We start from the raw sequence: 18,625 nt of genomic DNA on the forward strand, positions 1-18,625 counted from the left end.
ACTAAGAAATGTATAATGTACTATTTAAAAAAAAAAGTTGACTGTCTTAACTTTGAGATATGTCATCGTAGAGACGATTTGATAACGGCATCAATTGTAGTTTCATAAGCGATTTACAAATATATATGGTTTGCTATACTTTTTTCTTAAAATAAAAAAGATATAGGGGCGCGAATACCAATCTGAATCACCCGGTATAAAATACTTTTGTTCTTTATCTTGTGATAATTTTATGAATATATTTTTTTTAAATATTTGCACAACAGTTAAAAATTATATTAATATTATTTATGGCTCTCCCACAACTTATGAATTTCTTTTGTCCATTACTTTTTTTGTTCAAACATTTTTAGAGCTACCGTATTCACCAAAAAGATCTACACTTTTGCCCCTCTAAATTGAGCAATAACTCATTCATAATTTAATAAACGATTACGTAAAAGGATACGGTACTGAGTCAAGATTAAAATCGGTGTTTTGTAATTAAATTAAGCAAAGGCGCTAATACGAATTCCAATATAAATGCTAATCTAAATTTGTTTTGATTGGAGAAATTCGACTACAATCAATGGAAGCCATAACCGGTCTTTCATTACCACAGTCCGGCCATTAAATCGCCAATTTTACATAACGCCGTTAAGAAATTCCGTCGTAATTAAGCTAAACGACACTACCGGGACGCAAATCCGATGCAACAACAGCCACCGTTCATACTTCTTCTTTCAGCAACAATGCACAGCTTGACATTTAACCTGAGATAAATTAGCGAATGTGTTACGGTCGTAATGCACCTTTTACTCGAAGAACGCAACAAGTGACACAGGGGGCAGAGAAGGTGCCACGCCCTTAAAACGCTCGCATTGTATCAGATACGGCGATTTTTTCTTCGTGCTTTTGTGCCGCCCGTAATGGTAAACTGGGTTAGTTATGCGATTTATGGTCGTCATGGGGAGACAGGTGGAATCTACCTGGACAAGAGTTAATGACATTAATAACTGAACGATCGAATTTCACCGAAATCCTGAACCTGACATTGCTGGTCGATTTACCGCTGTTTCCTGACATTTGACGGGTAATTGCTATTATTATGAAAAATGTTATCGGCCCCCCGGGGCACCACTTTTTTGGTTCGTCGGACCGTGTTGCATCATTTCACCTGCGATTTGGAAGTCTGCCCGATTCTCAATTATCGCTACGATCATTGTTGAGCATAACTTTCCACCATTAATCACTTGATTGACAATTGGAAAGAAAAATGACGAAATGCTCCGATTTCAGTCGCTTTTGGAAAAGCAAAACACTTTGTTATTCTTTCCATCTTCTTATGTAACCGATTGCTATAATAAATTTGCATTGTGTTCGCACGAGTAAATTATGTGAACTTGTTTTTTTAATGAAACACGCCCTTTCGACTTCTTCATTAACATGCTGTCATTAAAAAACGAGAAAAAATCGAAGCGATTATGGATCTAATATTAATATGGAGGAGGTTACATAAGGGGATTAGTATAATTATTACTGTAATTGTGCCTGCCCTACTCTCTGCAATTAAAAAAAAAAGTATAAAATACGTAATTAAAGCCTTGCAATTTTATAAACCTATCGATCATTTATGAAAATCATTACACTCGTTATGTAATGTATGAAGGTAAATTTAAACAGTAAAAATAACTATATTATACATATTTGTAGATGTCACTTACGAAATCAAAGAATAAAGCTTTTACTTTTCCGTCTGGTAAAATTTCTTAAATCGTCAAATTTAATACATATTTATCTATTTTGACTCAGTTCATAAATATCGAGTGACATATGAATGCGACTTTCTCAGAAATGCTTCAATTGTTGCAACTTTACAAATACCAAATCTAATTAACAATGATTCAACCGTACCACTCCTAAGACATGACAGCAGAATTTATTTGAGGTGGAGACACGAAAATGTTATAACATTTCTATGAATTTCCCATTTTATGCCTCAGAAAGTACTAAATATGTAGTAGGAAACCAACAAGTCTATATGTAATTATTAATTAATATTCTCTGGTGAATTATACCACGAAAGAATCACTTTTAGAATCTTTTAGTTTTTATTATACAGGGTAAAATTGAAATGCATCATAATATGTAAACCATAATAAGTGAATAAACCGAAAATGTGGTTAAACATTTTAAATTCATGAAGTCAAATTTAACTTAATTCCATCCCGAACCAGACGCTTCTGCAAGCTCTGATAGATCGAAACATGAATTGCCGTAAACACCCTTTAAAAACAGAGAGTCACAAAACCTTATTAGGTGTGTAAGAATATTATGAATGAAAACCAAAAATTTTTTTCTCCAACCGTCTTAAAAGAGGTCACTTTTAATACCGTTTTTTGTCACTAAACTTGATGTTTTTATAACTGTACAGAAAAGTTACAACATTTTTATCTGCTATAGTATTAAAAGTAAGTACAGTGTTGAATAAAATGATTTACATCTAGTTACCTTTGCATTACCCTTGTAAAAATACGAAATGCCGCTCTACAAAAAAAAAGAAAGCCTAACCTCAAAATATTCCAAAATTCCAAATGTGATTTATTGCGAAGGGATGATATGAATGTAAAGTAGAGATTGAAATTAAAAAGGAGCTAACAAAAGCAAGTCACAGCTAGTGTTGAAAGTGGCCACCAACGTTTGTTAATTCAATTTAGTAAATTGTAACAATTGTCAATTCGATTGATGACATTTATTGACAGAACTAATAGTTCGGCACTTCAAAAAAAAGTAGAGCGGTACAGGAAAATTTACATGTGCAAAAATTCCAAAGGTAACTAGATGTAAATCATTTTATTCCACATTGTACTTTTAATCCTAGACTTTTTACTTGCATCTATAGGTTATCACTTCGTTAATTTGAAGAACACAACTAAATATGTAAACAAAACAAAAGCCAAAACCTGTCTCTTTGGTTACACGAATATTTCAATAAAACGTTCGCTTTAAAATTTTAAGTGTACCTAAGAATTTCGTGCTCTTCATGATATGGGTCCTTTTGTTTGGAGAAAAAATAGTATGTGTCATTCGGATTCAATGTGCCTTTTTTTGACTCGGCTACGCTACGCTTCGCCTCGCTATGCAAACAAATTGCCTGTCAAAAAAACGACTATTTTTAATCCTAATAACACAATCTACTATTTGCACATTTTTTGTGTTGTACTCGATAACTTTTTTAGTCTTATTATTTTTCCTAACGTTATATCAGTGGCGCACTCAACTTTTGAGCTTAAACTTTGGCATTTCTGCTCTCATGCAAAGGTACAGCGCAAAACTGAATTAGTTTTTCACAAATGGTCTGAAGATCCTAGGGTTCTAATATTCTGAAGTATATTGATTTCACCCTGTGTATACAGTGAGTTTTTTTTAAGACTGGCCATAGGGTTTTGCATGATAATTTTTGAACCCCCTGTTAACTTTTCTTCCGATGAAAATATTCAAACCATTTTTGGAACAAGGTTGGAAGATTTTTTAAACTATTGGATAGATTACAATTCAATATCCCAAACTGTCGAAAAAGTTGTGAAAAAATATTTTTTAGCGCGCCGAAAGCGTCCAAAAGTGGAGATCGTCAGGTGCTGGTTGAGCCGACAATGGCGCTACTCTGGCGGCCCCTCGACATAGTATTATTTCGGCGCCCCAAAAAATATTTTTTTCACAACTTTTTCGACAATTTGGGATATTAAATTGTAATCTATCCGATAGTTTAAAAAATCTTCCAACTTTGTTCCAAAAATGGTTTGAATATTTTTATCGGAACAAAAGTTAACAGGGGGTTGAAACATTAGCATGTAAAACCCTATGGCCAGTCTTAAAAAAAACTCACTGTATGTATCTGTAATTACTGTTGAGAAAAACACAAACAAAAGTCGAAAAGGAAACCATTCTGTTTGGTACTACCATAAAGTTAAGACACAATTAGAGTGTCCACGATGTTTTAAATTTGACATTTCCAGACAATTATAAAGATTCAAATTAATAAATGTAATTACAGGAGTACGGGTAGGAGAAAACATATACATATTCCTAATCGTTTTTATAATAGAGTTTAGCGACTGTAATCGTAAGTAATTATCCTTTTCCGCTTCTTTCTTGGGATGATTGTTTAATTTCGTTCTTGGCATTTTAAAAACATTTCTTTAATCCTCTTACGGATGTCTATGCTAACGACAACTGTAAAATACCTATAAAGTTGGCCATATACTTATGAGACGGTTGACTGACCATTCGAATTTTATTGGAACTTGCTGCCATTCTAAATACCAACAGTAGCAACCATAAAATTTCATGGGACTCTTTTCAGCTACTCTAATTATCGTTTTTATTCTCTTTGGTTCATCTAGAGGCAGCAAAGATCAACGTGTTAGAAAATAATTTGGCGTAGAGAAGGACCCAATCACTGTTGACGTCTTCCTGAAAGTTCTAAGTTTTGAAAAGTTAAAATAATTCTTGTTATTTTATAAACGTGTTTAGTTTAATAAAATCAATATAGCAGACAATAATAATTAAAAAAAAAACAGTTATACGCTCAGTTATGTTTCCAATCAATAAACACCTATTAATTTTCTCAGTATTGTATAATATCCAGCAAAAAAAGAAAGAAAAATGACCAAGTTTTTTCCAATCTATCGCTTATGAATGATTTAACAGTTGTTATTCCACAAGAATTATCAGTTATCACCAAATGTTAAACATTACGTTTGAAACTTATGAAACCAATCCATTTTGAGAACCGATTAGGTACTTTTCGGCAAAACATTTATTAATATAAGCATTTTCGTACGTGTTACGTAATTTCCTGGACAATTACAAACTGATTAGTTGTCATAAGAGACTTGGAAAGCTTGTTATCAAATATTTCCCCAACAGAAAATTTGCAAAAGCGATTTCGTTGCAACGTGTAGGTATATTTGTATTCTCGCGAGTCCTCCGCGAGCCTAAGGTGCCGCCGATGAATTATTTATCGGAGAACACCCTCGCCGGTAGATCCATTAAAAGATACCACGATCATTTTCTTCTGTCATAATATCGACGAAATGCGCACGAAACGGCCAGACCAAGCTACCATTTCAATTTCGTGGACGACCGTTTTGTGAGAGGTCACGATTTGTCCGGTTTCGTTGCAAAACTTCGCTACAATTTGATCATACAAAACTGCTGTGGAGTAACGCGACGACGGCTCAAACAAGGACGACGTCGAGCCCTCGATGTTACACTTTTCGAATAGACCGACAGGGACACGAATTTGCGATTTCAAGGATGTTAAACCGACCAAATTTGTATGTACAATCAATCTCGCCGAAACACCTGCGCTCGTAATTAGATTTGTCGAAAACAATCGGTGTTGCAACAGTTCCGATTAGAAAACAAAGTGGGCATGACTTGACATTTACCGATGACTGCTACAAAGTGTTCTAAATGATTGTGGTACCGTACTACCGTAGGGTGCTTGGATCAGAAAAAATACATACTTTGCCACCTTTCAACAATAAGGTCCCGCGCTACACTACACCGAACATAACCTCCAACCCGCTGCCAAGTGTCTAATATCATTTATTATTCAAAAATTCCCAAGAAAGTGAAATGATGTCTTGGGTTTACCCAACGAAAACTAGTCAAAACATTTTATTATTCAAAGGAGTTGTAATTGGTTTAAAACCATTACAAACTGATTTAGTTGATATTGTTTCCTTGATAAACCTAACCTCTTTTATAGATGTCATTTTGACGGTTCTTGATAGTTCGTATCACTTTTCTAGTATGCGTCAAAATTCAACACTCAAATTATATCAAAACATACTACGACACCACAAGAGACTGACTTCCTTGGACGGTTGTCATTATCATCTCTTTAATTTATATGGTTGAAAGCTCAGACGTAACTCCAGAACGATCAAAAAACATTGCGAAAATTAAATAAGTTAATTGCTCCTTCATATAGTGGCAACGCGAAACAATCAACTGGTGTAGTTTTCTTGAAATGTCTGTTTTTGTGTGTGCATGGGAACGAAGATAAGGAAGATTCATGAGAAGGTTTCTGCTACTGTTGTCGGTGTAATTTTTTGGCCACCAATTAACAATTGTAATTTGAGGGACAAAAGCAATTTCTAAGCGAATTTTCTTTTCGAAAAATGCTCTTTTCTTAGATCTTATCACGCTGACCTATTAATTAACGATTTAAAAAAACAGCCGTTTCAGGCGAATTTCCTCCGCAGCGGCACGCTCGAAAAGCTCGACCTTGATCAGTCACGAACAGCGATTGGCGCGTGCCACCCGATTCTCTTTCGTTTTTCAGCTGTGCAGGAGTGGGCGAACGAACGTCGCCTCCGGGTTGTCCGGACTTATGACGCAGGCGAAAGTTCACTTTTGCTGTCGACGGTCGAACGGTGTGGTACGGCCCTCGCCTCCGGCTCCACTGAAGAGAGAACGATCTAAATTTTTTTAACGGTGAACCGCATTAAGAATCAATAAGATAACGGATTACGAATGTTGAAGAATTCGCTTACGTAACAACAATACGAGAAGGTGCTTTTGTTAGAGTTACATTCTAAACGAAATCTATCGTAAATAAGTTATCATTATCATAAATTATAAACGTATTACACAATCGATGCACTTTTTTTTTTCTTCATTCTTTCTTTCGCAAGTCGCAAACCGCATGGCGTCATCAGATAATTACTGCACGAGATAAGATTTGGGGAAAAGGGAATTACGAGCGTGAAATGTTGAACACTTGCTCGTTCGAAGATTTTAAAAGTAGATCGATGGTGTTATTAATATTATCTAAAAGAGCAATAATCGCCGGTCATGACGTTGATGGAGTCGATGGAGCGAGACAAAAATGTTATTTTCTCGACGTGAAGTTATGGAGAGGTTTTTGCGAGATTTCAGGATATCCGTTGAAAGTGGTAGCACGAGTACTCCTGACCAAGAATAAAACGTGCTGAAGTGGATGACGCCAAGCGCTGGACTTGACTCTTTCCTTTGCGGGCTTGACAACCTAACTATCTGCATAAATATTCGAGTCCGTAATGGTAAGTGGTCTAAAAATATGGCAAAGAAAAATGTTGCAAACGCAAAAATACCATGACTGTACAATTTCGTAGAACACAACGAATTTCACGAAAAAAGTGACCAAATATGTGGCGGATCTGTTAAAATTGTGCAAATAAAGACAGCACTTCCTTTCTTTGCAGTACGAGCAATTTTTGTCATTTGGGTTTTTTCATTTTATATGCTTACTGTACCACGAAGTGTCTAGTTGTTTCAAATTTTGAAAATACATACTCTCCCAAGAGGGTGTTTTTCTGATCAAAAATACAACTACATACCAGTACTACGTGCCAGTAAAAACGCACCACCTCGAAGGGAGAAAGTTACAAGGTCGAACTTTTTACCAAATAGCTATCCACATCTTAGAAGTTGATGACAAAAACGACAGAACAAAAAAACGTAAAATTTAGGTTTTTATGAGACTTGTCCTGAAAAAGATAGCCTACTGGTTGACAGCAATTTTTTAAATTGGATTGTCAGAACCAGTCTATTCTTTGCATAAAGTGTTAATCGCCAACAATTGCCCAAAGACAGCGTTTTCAGCAACTTTGAAAGGGGGAATTGTCGGCATGCACGAAGCGGGTTTCTCGTTTCGTGAAATAACGCCACGTTTGAACCGAAGCCATTCTGCGGTTCTTCGAGCATGGTCATCGTGGTCTGAAGAAGACACCGTCGACCAGGAAGTGGACGTCCTAGAAGAACGAACGAACCTGAAGATCGGAGTCTCCGTCAATTGGCTGTAAGAGATAGATTTCGCCCATGAGCTGCAATTGGAGTGGATTGGGTAAAGGACCTAAGGATATCAAATCGAACCATTTATCGACCTATTGCATCGTTTGGTCTTCACTCCTACCGGCAGTGTCGACGCACTGACACAATAATTGCATAAAGCAGCCAGACTACAGTGGTATCAAGAAGGGCTACAGTTGGTCCGGAGCGCAATTTGAAGTTTGCTGTACGAGACTATAGCGGTGTAACACCAGGGTGATATGGTATGGGGTTCCATAGGTGGGGGGTACAGATCCCCTTTGGTTTTTATCAGAGGCAGATTAAATGCCCATCGATATATCGATGGACACGCTGGAGTAATTTTCCAGCATGATAATGCCCGACGACCCCACATCCCACAAATTACTAGGACCTTTCTGCAACAAGCAGAGATCGAAATTCTTCATTGGCCAGCTCGTTCTTCGGATTTAAATCCCATAGAACATGTGTGGGATACGATGGGTCGACGTTTAAGACGCACAGCAAGCCTTTGATGAGATTCCTCAAAAAGAGATCGATCATCTTATTCGGGACATGCCCAGCGAGTTAGGGAATGTATTGCTAACCATGGTGACGCGATAAATTATTAATTTTTTCCCTTAATTTGTTTTTTTTTTTCCAAAGTGAAATCAATTACTTCTTATTCATTTAAGAGGGCCGGTTGCACCAACGTGAGTTAAATTTAACTACAGATTATAATATGCGAAAACATTGTTATAACAATAGGTAACTAAAGTAACGAAGCATTTTAACCTACAGTTAACTTTAACTGGCGTTGGTGCAACCGACCCTATGACAAATAAATTGTAAAAATTTTAACTTTGTAACTTGACCCCTTCTTGGTGGTGCATTTTTGTTGGCACGTACTTTATAAAGATTCCCAATAAGCAAGTTGTTTGTACACCGCCAGAAACATCTCCAATTCTGAATGAACGACTCTTGCTAAATGTCTTGTCCGCACTAGCGATTGTTGATTTGACATAGCCGAAAAATAGAATCCATTATGGTTACACGCTCCAGGTAGCGTAGCATAGCCGGAATGGTAAAAACGATTTGCCAAAATTCTCATGCCACTGACCAGGATGGGTTACAGTTACGTTCTTAAGAAAAACAGCTCACGTTTTGCTGTTTTGCAAGAGATTGTCGTTGTTGCAACTGTACTTTTTCGCGTTCCAACAATAAGTTGTGATTATTAATGGAGACGTAGTTACCTTATTATATAATACAATTAAGTTAATCAGTCGTGATCCATTGTTGTTAATTTTTCAATTCGAAGACGATCTTATCGCATTAGTCACCTCGTTGGGAATTTCGAAGACATTTATTTTCCCGCCGTATAGAAACCGAAGGGAATAGACGTCCGACGATCACACATAAGCGGTAATGATTCGAATCCGCCTCTTCCACCGTAATTATTGTGCGAAAGCAATTGCACCGCTTCTAGGAAACATTGTATTATAATTAAACGTCGGGTTAAGTAATAATTCATAGACGTTACGTTAAAAAATGAAAAGTAAAGTTCGTCCATCGAGGAGGAACGTATGTGAGGTAGTTTGCGATAAGTATTGTGAAGAAATTTAATGATTTGGAAATGTTTACTATAAATTTCACGGTTGTCGACACCTTATGATTTGCGGATGAAAACTGTAATAATCCCCGTTCATGCTCGATGGTTAAAACGCTTAAATATAGGACTGTGCGTCTGCTTAAGTAGAGTAAAATTTCGTAGCTCGTGGAAGAACATAACGGCCACGTTGCGAAACTGCGGCATTAAAAGTGATGTTTATTATTCACGAGCCGAGTTTCATTTTAATTTACACAATTTTTTAAAGAAATTAACCAACGGATCTCGGGGAAGATACGCCTGCCGGAATTTCCGTCGGCACATCTTCGATAAAAATTATTATTGTAAAATATTCTCCAGTTATGTTGTTACGCTTGGCACTCTTAATTGTGAGAATATTGTTCAATGAATCCATCTCGAGATTTACATACGCAAGGCACTATTTTTCATCATGGAAATTGGTGCATTGTCTAAGAATGTAACACGGGAGTTAAATAATGCAATATATAGATTTATTAGGTGATGATTAGCTTCCTTTCTCGATGACGATGCGAAAAAACGTAACTGTATTGCTTTGACCGTCTCAAATCACTTCGCAATCAGGTGGAAACGCACCGGATTTCCGAAAAAAAGTAAACGGGTACGTAAAACGTGGGCAAGAATTTATAACCACCTTTTTACTTATCTTGCTTAAACCTAGATAGATCGAGATAATGGAAGATAAATAGAACGTGGACCGGACTCGAGTTTCGCAGTCGACATTCGAGTAAGAACGCAATATTTTCGTTTTTTGAAAAATGTCTCTGGGTAATTGATGTGGGGTAAATCGTGAAACGTTTAAGCATTAATCATAAAAATGTGGAACGTAGAATGTTGTTTTGTGTTGAAACTGCATATTCATTATTCAAAATTTGCACTTAATAGTAATATTTTCAGGAAATCAGCAATAGCATAATTATGTGTATCATTTGTAAATGTGTTCTAATTGCATGTTTACGTTGCACTTAGAAAGTATAGAGGTATATCTCAAGAGTTCTTGCGTTGTTTTCCATCAAATATTTTTACCTTTCAGATTATTTTTGTACCTTATGCAAATGCTGGTCTTGGAATAACCCATTGCCACAAGTTTATCTTATGCTGTTTTCTTCGTAACACCCTCCTTATGCAATGCAACATTTTTACGACTTTCTCTCTGATTTTAACTGTTTCAATCTTTTCTTTGCTAATTGACATATTCTTTTTCTTCTCCAAGCAAGATTTTCATTTACATATTTGGTTTCCATTGTAAGTATTTAGATACATCATCTTAACCCTCCACCACCCAGCGGCACGGCAATTTTGCCGGAGTACATACACTATTACGGACTTAACCCTCCACCACCCGGCGGCACGGCAATTTTGCCGGAGTACATACACTATTACGAATATTACTATCAAGTAATAGTGCAGTGCTATTCAACATAATTAGCGGCGTCTTGCGGTACTATTCCCTTTACTGAAGTTATAAGTGGTAAAATCGAATTTTTTTTCTAAACACCAAAGATTTCTCATAGTAACGGAGACCTCTAAATATTTTTTGTGTTATATGTCTGTGTTATATTATGGGAATTTGGAACAGCTGTATCCAAAAGATATGCTTGCTTTTGTTGTTTATTTAAAATAATAATGTCTGTCTGTTATGCTTAATATGAATGTCAGTTAAAACTTTGTAATTATCATTTTCCAAACAACTTTCTGGTGCATAACTATACATAATGTGGTTGCGTATTCTTTAATAAATTGAATTTAACAGCTAAATTCATGTGTATAATTTTAGCGAATATATCATGACGTTTCTTATATTCGCTTTGAGCCAAAACGGTGCAAAAAGAAATGATGTGTTCATTTGTTTCCCCTTCAGTTCCGCAAATATAATTTATAATTTATCGATTCCAAACCGCATTTGTATTTTTTATAATTTCTTGTATTTATAACACGATCTTGTATTGCAAATATAAAACCCTCCGTCTCAGGGTGAATATTTGATTTCTTAAGTCATGCATGAGAAGCCTGAATATTAATTTCTGGTTGTTCCAGTTCTTTAAAGTATATCCCATGTAAAGACTTCTGTTTTATATTTGCTATAGTGTCGGTATATTTGGTTTAACAATATCTGAAATTATATTATCACTTAAATTTAAAGGTGTGTAACCTTTATCGGCTCCTTTCATATTTTATTTTTTTATCACCTTTCTTTTAAACACTAAGCTTTTTTGTCATTTTTTTCTTTTCGACGCTCCTCTACATCGTTTTCTTATAGGACATTTTCAAACATATAATTTATCTCTTACGGTATTCCTTCTTCTTTCCAGTTTATTCTTTCCTTATTCTTATGAATCACTAATATCGAATCTTAGATGTAACACGTACTTTTGGCAAATTTTTGAACATTTTATAGTTTTTTCTTATACATTACACTGTTTTTCTTTATATATATATATATATATTATTATAGTGAAATACAATTGACAAAAGAGGAAATCCAAAAGAAAAACACTGTAATAATACAGATTATCATTTTTCTTTATTTCTTCCATGTTTCTTTTCTTTTCTGATTCCTCCTTTCTTCCTCTTCTTTCCTTTTTGTAAAACTAATGTCTTAAATAATAACTTTTAAATTTAGGATTTGTAACCTTTGTGCTGGAATCTTTCTTTATCGACAGTGTTTAATGTTACATAAATTATAATTGCATGATTATATCTAGAGAAGCTTTCACTTATTTTATAAAATAAGATGATTCAAGGTTTTAGTCATCGTCAAAAAATTCATTTATACATCATGAGATTTTATTTTAACTTTAAATGGAATATCACTTGAAGACGAATTAAGAACGTCATGGAGGTGAAGAAAGACAAACGTCGGTGGGTCATTATCTCAAGGTAACCCGAATGACTTCATAATAGCATTATTATCATTTTTATTTTTTCCAAACTACGTTTACCGTTAGCAAAACATTTAATAAAAACATCGATAACATTTCAAAAATGCACTTCCTTATTTGGAATTTGAATTAACCTAATTTTATTCAAAAATAGAGACTGTATGATATTTAGCTGTTTGGTGAAAAATCACATTCATCAAATAGGCAACCGGTTAATTAGTGGTCACATTTTTGTCGAGATAAAAAAATATAATTTATATCTTTTATTATATTTGATAAACCTAATAATTCTGAACTTTATTTAAAACTTTCCACAGCCACTGCCATAAAGACTATATAAACTGACAGCTGTCTCATAAACAAAGAAATAATGCAACACACTTTAGTGACTAATTAATACGAGAGCCCCATAAAAATATATACATATTCCAATAACGAATAATCAGATTCGCATCTGATGCAGATCTAATCCCTAACCGACCACACATCATCCATAACAGATACGAGTAGGTATATGATGATGAGTTGATGAAACAAGGACAAGTGGCACTGGATCTCGTTCACGTGCCCATTTCCGCATTCCCCATGCAGCCTCGTGCAACCATCAAGAGTGAATTAAGAACAAGAGTCTGACAGAACGACACCCTGACATAAATAATTCACCTGTCTGTGGATACAGCTCCGAGTGAATTGAAGAAAAAAAAACTCGTTCCGCGATTGACATTTCTCGGGGAAAATCGCCTGTTCTGTGGGTGATTTAAATGCGCGGTTAAGAAACAAACCCTGGCATTCCACCGAGCGCATATGCAAATCGTAAGGCTAACGACTCTTATTAATGAGAGAACAAACGTTCATAAGAAAATGGCATTTCTCCGTTTTATTGCTCGTGTTTCACACACTCGACCCATATATAACGAAATTTAATGGCTACGACTGATTATAACGATCGCGCGAAAGCTCCTCGCTCGCGAAGATGTGGCGGGGATAAGAGCGGCATGAGAAAGGTGCATCTTCAACACGGATGATCTTGAAAATTCGTTAAAGGTTATTGTAGGTCATCAAGAAATCGTGACCGAACATCGCTTCTAGTTACCGTCACGTTAATGTCAACGGTAGTGACATCACACAAACGTGTAGACGGAGAACTCCTGGACGACCGTTTGAAATCGAAAGTTTCCCGTTATGTTATAATGTATGATAGCAGATCTTGGCAACGGAAAGTAACGCGACTTAAAATATGGTTCGTATTTACGGTAAGGTAATTGCACGTGGGGAATTTAAATTAAAGCACGCCGGACACCGCTGGACGCTTGGTAACTTTCTCTTCGGCGGTTCTCAACTTGGTCTTTCTTTTTTGCCCTTGGATCAGGAGTCGCAGACTTCTGCTTTCTACACGCTTCCAGATTCTCGGAACGATTAAAGCTGCTTTACTCCACATGGAAACCTTGAACTTAGACTTGCGAAACCGATAAATTAGCAATAATTGCACTGTCTTTTTTTGCAAATAAAAATAGGCTTGCCCTTCAATCGACTCTGGTTTACTATTACTTTTGTTATAGCCATGCCTTTCCCGAGTGTTCGATAAATTGCGTTTGTCTGGCTGTACCGGGAGTGGCTTGCACAGACGTATTTTAACGCACATCGGGTCCAATTAGCGAATTAAAGGAAAGTTATTAGAAATTCAGACTCTCTCGGTTTAAACATTATTTGAACATTTCTGAAAAATTCTCGCATCTCACCCATTGATGATGTTCGACTGACCCAATTCGGCTTTGTTTACTCCGTCACAATAATCAAAACGTTATACCTGTGGACTTAATTGGAGCCGTGTGACCTTGCTTAATTAAAGCACTTTACTTAGAACTGATTCTATTGTTGAGCACTCTTCCCATGAATATGGGTACACAATCGCACACACGCGTATTGTGCTCGGACGTAAAAAAGAGATATTCAAGAGTGAAAATCGACATTTTCATCTCGACTTCCCCGATTCGCGATTGTATGAATTTCGAAGGCCGACTTTTTCTTCTTAATCTGACAGAGTTATAATTAATTAAAGCGCAAACGAAAGGCACACGACTCGGCCGTTATTGTTTGCTTTTGTTGGGTAGCAAATACACTTAGATATTGGTAATTTAATTTAATTGCTTGCGCAAGGAAGCAATTTACGAGACGATTTTCAATAACATCAGAGGAAAATTAATGGCGACATTTAAAACGAAACACAAAAATGCCAAAAGATGTCTATCTCGTCTATTTCGAGCCCAGTGAACGCAAATCTTCACAATTCGACCTTTTCAAATTCCCAAACAGTACAAATATTTTCTTATCAAAATATATTTTCGTCATACACGGCCGATTTGTGTGAGAATTAAAATCAATTCTCTAAATTTATCGCGGCGTGAAATATTATAACAATGAAAAAAATAAAAAAAATCAAGAGATGCAGGCAGATTCTCTGACAATGTCACATTTCGTATGAAATTTTATGGAAAATCTCGCAATCGTAAATCTAGGCAAATTAGCTACGTATAAATATTCCGCCGAGATTCTCTGGCATCTCTAGGTAAAAATGTGCATCAAACGTGACATCAGACTCATCTTGCATGGCGTAAAGGCTAATGAATGCATTCCCGATGCAATCACTTTGAATAATTGGAATAAAATGGTCGCTAGAAATCGACACCAATAAAAAATTGTTACCTTGAGACGTCCCGATTTAAAAAAGTGACGACGTCGTGACTTACCTGAAACAAAAAATACAATTTATTACAATGACAACGGCGCGCATTAAATTTATAACTCGACTTTCATGTTTTACAAAACTGAATAATTGCCGGGGTACCCCCGAAAATCACCGAGTACACAAACGAGGCCGACACTTATCAACTGAAAATCCCTGAACTATGAGCCACATGACATAATCGACACTTCATAATTAAAATAATTCGAATGTGTGATTTTTTTTTCACAACCAATTAAGGATTGTTTTTAACGGTTGTGTTCGCAATGGAATTCGTTTTGTTTTATTTGGGCGAGGTCGTACCTGATTTACCTGAAGAAATGCTCTCGGTATTGTTTGCAACAACGACCTTTTCCATTCGACAACGCAAGATCGGCCAAAATTCTGTTTGATCTTGATAAATCGTGCTAATAGTGTACCATTATTTTCGGTCCATTTACGAAACCAGTCAAAATGTTAATGGGGAAGGTCAAGGCACCGGTCCACATGTCTCAGGTGCTGATTAGATTTTACAATAATATTAATATGGCACCGGTCCACAATGGAAATTTGTCTCTGCCACATTAAACATTCGTTGTCTACAACAACATTTGCATACTAATCGATTTTAAATTGACAAATAATAGAATCAACACGATTTAACAAGAAAACCCACACTTAAGCCGCAAGGAAAAAAAGCTTCAAACAAAAGGTACGAATTAACGTTTCGACACTCCCAATTCGCTGCAGCGAAATGCTTAATTGAATTTTGGTTATTTCAGTTCATTATGTGAGCAATCCGGTATTATATCATTACGGTGAAAAAGCCGCGGGCACATTAGTACAGCCGATGGGCGTGCGGTATTTTCAGCGTTAATTCGTAATAACGTAATTAAGAGTTCCGCAGCAACATTTGATCATGAAACGACAGTAGCATGTCGACTCCCCATAAAATTAATTACAAAGGAGCGAACGATATTTCAGGAATTATGCAATTACGATGTCTTGTGGTTAATCGTGCCAGAGTCTACGAGTCAAATGTAAAAAATTCAAATCTGAAGTGCACTGTAAGTAGTAATTATTACGTCGAGAAGTACAAACAGGTGACTGAATGGGGACACAGAAAAATACACACTTAAATTGATGCTAATTACACTGTCACTGACGGTGACAACATGGGAACAACACTGTCGATTCCATTAACAAAATATTGATTTATTTAATGTGAATCCAAATTGATTTTGTGGAGATCCAAAAATATACAACACAACAGTGAACCTGACGATGAGGGGATTTCCCTCATGGGTTGTGTTGTAAGCAACGCTCCTCTATCATCACCTGTCTCAAAAAACCAACAACATTCTTGCTTCTATTATCGCAATAACAATCAGGTTTTTTTTTTAATTTCTAAAATACATAGTTCAATCACTTGAAAAATTCGCAAGAAGATGCATTCAGAAACTGCTCCGAACAACAATTCCATTTCTTTGCTCTCTCGAAAGTGTAAATTTTCTCACTTCCATTTCAACGAAATTAGAAATTACTTTAAATTGATTTTAACACAGTAGTGCAACTATAAATTAACAACTCGGTGGCTAGTTTTTATTTCACTGATGTTATTATTTGCTGTCACAATGTTTGATGAGTCTTTTACTTGCCTTTTTACTGCATGTCATTAGCGCGACAGGAATATTAATCAAAGTCCAATACGGGCAATATGCAAAATTTAAAGTTTTTTTTCTTTCTTAACGATTAATAAAAAAAAATACCTGACCTTCAGAATAACAAAGATTCGTAATCAATTTTGTTTTTTCTTTGTATCCGCAACCAACAGTAAACTAAAATGTGCTACAACCCCAAAATATCAATTGTAACGATTAATTCCCACGTATAGTCCAATTTTTACCCTTTTGCGATGACGTCATTATCTAGTAACTTTACGTATGTTTGAGCTAGGATCAGAAACAAATTTGAATTGATCATAAATAACTATAAATGTGTCAAATTTGTTGACAATTGCTTCGAAAGGTTATGTTTGTAATTAATGTAATAAGTGAAAGAAATTAAAAATTGTCAAATGGACAGAAGCATAAAATAACCTCAAAGGGGCCATCAATAAATAAACGTGTCTTTTTTTTTGTTTTTTTCTGTTTCTGTCGTTTCAATAAAGAGAAAGCGAGCAAGGAAATCGTGACGTCACCTCAAAAGGGTAAAAATTGGACTATACATCAAATGTGCGTCTTCCGCCAATCAAGCACTTGCTTTCATCCAATCAAAAATGTTTATCGCGATAAAAACGTCCTACTACTCTTGTCATCTGTCAAAAGTGATTAAAATCGCATGCTACTCCTGTCAGATTCTCAAATTGTTTTTAATAACTGTATTATAAATAATTACCTAACGTTAAAGTTTGTATTCTGGAATTAATCTTGCTGAAAATCGCACGACACTTAAAAATAGCCAATAGAAAAACAGAATTCAGTGTCGTTTCTATAACAATATTGAGATTTCCTGGAAATTTTTTGCACCTAGCTAACCCAACATGAAATTAATAAGTGGAAATTTTTTCAGCCAATCAAAATCATTTATTTTGTTGTTGTCTTGGTTATGGCTCGTGAACTAATTTTTCTATTGGTCTTTAATGAGTGTCGTACGATTTAAAAATTTATAATTTAAGAAGCATAATGTCCGTGTCGTTGCGATTTTCTTACCGAATATGCCCTCGTGCATTGGATTAATATCAATGCACTAGGGATATTATAAGTGAAAATAACACGACCAAATTTTTAATATCTGATACTTTTCCCAATTTTCACTCAAACATTTTTGCTTTAGACAATTTTACTCGTTGATATTTGGGCATTTTTATTCAAAGCTCCACTCTTAAAATTGTCAAAGCAAAAAGTTTTCGTAAAATTGAAAAATTTATCCGATATAAATTATGTCTTGTTATTTTACCTTCGATTATTTCCTGTTTCTTTCAAAGAACGTTTTCTTGTAAATAATTATACAAATTTCAAAAACTGTAGTTATTCAAAAATTGAAAAAGTGCAATCGCTATTAATTCAATGATTTGCGAAATTTTCGATAATTTGTAAAAATGTACGAGTAGGTACATTTCTAGTTATGTATTTCCTTTACATTTTTATAATTTGACTGTAACTTCTCTAAAATGTTACAAATGAAAGTTACAAACAAAAAATCGTCTACATTATGGATTTCTATTTTTAAGAACAAAATTAGATAATCTTGATGATCGTTACATTTTTGAATAAACCAGTTTAGAACGTTGAGTACTTCATTTCTTTTTTTCACAACAAAAAATCAACAATATAATCATCAGTTTAGTCTGTGAAGTCTCAAAATGTTGTTAATGGCTCACCAAAGTAAACTTTTTAAAGATTGGACGTTTAAGAAACACTTTCTCCAAGTACATATATGAGTTTACAGTTTTTTGCATTAAGTTTTTTTTATAATTCACCTACTTTACATTCATTTACATTTCCACTTAATATAGGAAGATTTGTTATGCCATCACATCCTTAATGTACATACACA

The 18,625-nt window shown here is 35.2% G+C and overlaps 1 protein-coding gene across 3 annotated transcripts in view; it reads right to left on the reverse strand.

Moving 5' to 3' along the window:
- Naa15-16 (N-alpha-acetyltransferase 15/16) overlaps nucleotides 1-18,625 on the reverse strand; it is a 47,343-nt gene that overhangs the window by 15,152 nt on the left and 13,566 nt on the right. The gene's annotated exons all lie outside the window — the stretch shown is intronic.

The sequence above is a fragment of the Tenebrio molitor genome, chromosome 6 (assembly GCF_963966145.1).
Source record: "Tenebrio molitor chromosome 6, icTenMoli1.1, whole genome shotgun sequence".
Lineage (NCBI taxonomy): Eukaryota > Metazoa > Arthropoda > Insecta > Coleoptera > Tenebrionidae > Tenebrio > Tenebrio molitor.